Below are 4,948 nucleotides of genomic sequence, written 5' to 3'. Positions count from 1 at the left end.
ACGAGAAGCTGCAAAAGACACAGGCGCAAGTGGAATGCAAAAAACATGGTGACATAAATTTTTAAGTAAATATAATGGCCGATATATTGCGTCGCCAAAAATTATTGAGGTCATGTACATATATTGCGCGATAAGTCGATATATTGATTATTGCGACAGGCCTATATACTATATCACACCCATTCATTTTTCCTATATGGGATAAAAATAAAAAAGGCTTATTTGAAGCATTATAAGCCATAAACCAAACCAACCAGCTACGAGACAAACCAAAACATTACGATCCTTTATTTGAAGCAAAAATTACTCAAATACCAGACAAAATGGCTAAAGGGACAAGACTGTATACTTAACGAATTTAGTGAGGGCAAGAACGAATTTAGTGAGGGCAAGAACTAAACATTGTGAAATTGTGACAATGAAATTCAAACTGATGGTGAAATATTAAACTGTTGAAGTTGTTCATTATATCCATAGAAACAATATATAAAGTTTAAGAGCTCTTTTGTCAACATTTGACAGCTGACAAAACATCTTTCGAGATAACTTTCAGTCAGGGCTTAAATACGGGAAAAACAAAAAACAACAAAAAAAACCCAACTTCAATCCATTCACTCAGAGCAGAATTAATATTTTAACATTTCTGTTCATGCATTCCTTCTGTATTATAACTGTTCTGAAAACGGTTTGAGTAGAAAAAAATACCAGTTTATAATGTTTTTTTCCCCTATGCTTAAATAATAATAACAACAGTGTTTTCATCATGCTGGCATCTGCCATCTAGCCATAACTAATACAGTTTCTTTTATAACAAGATTTCGGCTAAATTACTAGATGAAAGGAAAAACTGTCAACATTTTAAAGAAATAAAAGTATTTCTTCAAGATAATTAAAAATGTTTGCTGCATGGTTAAATTAAAATATATATATGCACGCTACTCGTATAAAATTGAGTGGAAAAAAAGATAACTCGCGTAGGCTATGCATCGCATTTTTTGACAACCAGCTAAAATTTAGGCTAATATACTGGTGAAAAAAGCAAAATGTTTACAAACATTATTAACAGCTATAGGCTATTTTAGTTCCCCTCTCTCCACAACAAATTTTCTCAAGTTAACAGTATTTAGGCTATAACTCGCGTGATGCAGCTGACACAGATCAGTATACGCCGTTTACGTCCAGTGGATACTCTCCAAAATGGAGCTAGGGTGATGCGGAGGAGACGAATTGTTGAATAAAGTTGAATTTGCGCACAAAAATTATTCTCGTAGCTTCGTAAAATGACGGTTGAACCCCTGATGTCACATGGATTCTTTTACAGATCTCCTTGCTACGTTTCAGGACTTGGGAACATTTCAGTTGTATTGCTGTCTATGCAGGGTCAGACAGCTCTCAGATTCCATCAAAAATATCTTAATTTGTGTTCCGAAGATGAACGAAGGTCTTACGGGTTTGAAATGACATGAGGGCGAGTAATTAATGACAGAATTTTCATTTTTGGGTGAACTATCCCTTTAAACACTTTTGAAAGTTGTGAGTTTTGAAAACTACATGCAATCTGGGACATTACAGCACATGCCATTGTAAAGACTGAACGCCTACCAGATGGTCTGAGAAAGTGTAACAGTCAGCTTGTATCATGTGTGCCTTGATAACCAATCACATTACAGCATTGAAATCATTGACGTCCATTAAAATGGATGTCATGCTTCCTTTAATGCATACCACTGCGCTATGCTTTTTGATAACCTTGGAGGCTTGCCTTAAAGCGGCTTAGATTCTACCCTTTACAGCCTTGCTATCATCTGCGTAAAATTCAACTTGGCATCTACCCTAAGCAAATGTATTTACCAGAGTGTTAAAAAAAAAAAGAAGGATGACATGTCTCCATTTCCTTCCACTGTAGAAAAGTGTAGGGATGCACGATATTTGATTTTGCCTATATCTGATATGCTGAAATTTTTCAGCTCATTTTAACCGACAGCTGATGCCAATACCGATACATTTCATTTGGTTTAGAAAAACACAAGTCTCTTCTGTGAAGAGATCATAAAATTATTTTTAATTGTGGCATTTTATTTAACATTTATAGATGGTCTAAATCAAAAGAGTTGTAAAAATTCTAAAAATCCTTGTATTTAAGTTTTCATAATCCATTTAAGAAATAGGCCTATATATTACAAGGAATATATCTGTATATATACACAATTATTTAAATTTACAAGCGTCACGTTTGAGATTTATTTTCATGTAAGATATACAGTGCCCTCCATAAGCATTGGAACAGTATGTCTTGACTTCACAGCAGGCAAAGCAATTTTGTCATTACTGTTCCAATACTTATGGAGGGCACTGTAGCTTCTGACATTTAAATCAAAACAGACTCGTGATTTTATGGCATGAATTACTGCTTTTAATCATAAACACAAGTATCTTAATGTTGTTTGTGTATTATACTTTCATTATTACAAGCAGGCCAACAGCGCCCCCTAAATAAATAAAAGGCCTCGCAGGATTTTTGCTGCTGAATACGCTAGTGACTGTTGACTCTCACACACCAGAACGAGTCATTATGTGCTTTCTCAAATTAAATGCAGCGCTCCAAAACAGTGAATCAAATTACCATTCAGGCAAAAGTTTGCTTCAAGAATGACCACACTGCTGATGTGATCTTACCGCTAGCACACTTTGAGCATATGCGAGTTACGCGTCTTATTGGCGAGGCATATCAGCATCATTTTTCATATCAGATTCTTACATTTTAAACATTTATCTGCCGATTCCGATAATATTCTGATAATATCGTGCATCCCAGGAAAAGTGAAGCCAAAAGGTTATGGGCGCTGTCATCTTGTGCCAATGACGTCATATGGAGCCCGAGTCTGTGCAGTAGTGATCATGAGATGGGGCCGCGGTATGAAAGTCCCACCCAAACTCCCGCAGACAGAATTGCAAGCACACAATCATGATGCCACACCCCATTTTTATAGCACTAAACTAAAAGCAAACTTATTAGAAAAACAAACTTGTTGAACAAAACTGTCAATAAGAGTTAAAATGGGGAAATGAATAATTGCGTTGCAGGCCGATTTAAAGTTGTGCCCCTAAATTTTCTGCTTGTGCTCCTAAAATGTGCAGTAATGAGCTACAGTGCTCCTAGTTTAAAAAAATAAATAAATAAAAGGCAGTCTGGAGCCCTGTAAGGTCTATTAGAATGTACTGACCAATTGTTTAGCAACAAACAAACCACCAAACTGAACAGCACTTTCCTCATTAAATATTCATATAATAACTTTATAACTATAACTTTATAATTGTGTATATGAGGAAAGAATCAAAACGACAAACAATGACAGAACACATTATTCAGAGTGAAAGACTGATTTCTTCCAGTTGGTAGTCAGGTGGAGCATTGAAGTGTTGGATTGCCAATCCCCTCCTCTTCTAGTATGAATATGCAATCATAGTTCTCTTAAAACTAGTGTATCTATTCTGGTATTTAAGTTACATGCAATGTCTATATTTGGCATGAGAGAGGTGACTGAGCTCCTGACCAATGTCAGGAATGCAGTAACAGTGTTTATTCATTGAGCCCGGCTTCCAGAGAATAAATATGTATTTGTTTTGTAATAACTCATCTGAATATAATTTATAGAAAGAGTTAGAAGTTTGAATTTTGTTCTTCATTTTTTAATGCGGTTCTCATGATAGCCGTATGAGACATGTAAAGACCAATGCACCACGTGTATCTAACTCTTTTGTACACTTAAAATGCCCATTATGCAATTTGAAATGTTTATAATTTGGTTTTTGGAGTCCCTAACAACAGGTTTACATGCATGCAAGGTTAAAAAAATAAAATAAAAAAAAACATGGTTTTTGGAGTCCCTAACAACAGGTTTACATGCATGCAAGGTTAAAAAAATAAAATAAAAAAAAAACATGAGGAAGAGAAAACCATGTGACAGAGCTGGAAGCTACTAGTGCTCATCAGTAAATCAGTGGAAAATGAATAGAAATGATGATTCTTAGCTATGCGTTTAAAACAAAAACGCGAGTGTAACCAGCCTAAAAGATGTGGAAACTGAAAATTATTTGAACGTTATTAAAATTATTTGCTCTGATTAATTGTGTTGGTTACATTTTGTTCCTTTATGCAATGGTTCAGGAGATCAGTCTTTGAGTCTGTAAAAACCTCAAGCTGAAAAAAATAAAACCAACGTTTTTTTGATTGGTATCAAACATTTTTTAACAATACCCAGTCCTAGCCATGGCAGCTCCTGTTTTTCTATCACTACAATTAAGACGTCTTAAATGATAATTAAGATCTTTGTTATAGCCTTCTATAAAATAAAAAAGAAATAACCTTAACTGTAATAAAACTGCATTAAAAACATTAAGACTAAGTTCCCTGTTAAAGAAACAAATTACCTCTTATGAAAATTAATCATGGTTTTTATTATACTAAAAGTGTACAGCGTATTGACTACCATTTGTATAAACAGTTTTACTACAAATATCATGGGTAAACTATGGTTAGTGTAGCAAACTATAGTAACCAGTGGGGTTTTTTTTGTTTTTATTTATAGTAAAACCATGGTTAATTTTCGTAAGGGACACTCATACTTAAACATGAATATGGAAGCCTGTGTTTAAAAAAAATAATTTTGCTATCAGGTAGAGGAAATTATGACGCAAGTTAATTTCTTGCAGTCATTAAGAAAAAAAAAAACAGCAGTTTAAAAATCACCCTTATAAATTACATTTAGTCATTTAGCAGACGCTTTTATCCAAAGCGACTTACAAATGAGGACAATAAAAGCAGTCAAAACTAACAAAACAGCAACAATATATAAGTGCAAATGACAAATCTCGGTTAGCCTAACGCAGTACACGTAGCAAGGTGTATGTATGTATGTATGTATGTATGTATGTATGTATGTATGTA

Source organism: Sinocyclocheilus rhinocerous, unplaced genomic scaffold, assembly GCF_001515625.1.
Source record: "Sinocyclocheilus rhinocerous isolate Xijiao unplaced genomic scaffold, SAMN03320098_v1.1 scaffold24, whole genome shotgun sequence".
In the NCBI taxonomy this organism is placed as follows: domain Eukaryota; kingdom Metazoa; phylum Chordata; class Actinopteri; order Cypriniformes; family Cyprinidae; genus Sinocyclocheilus; species Sinocyclocheilus rhinocerous.
Note: the sequence above shows the minus strand (reverse complement) of the source record.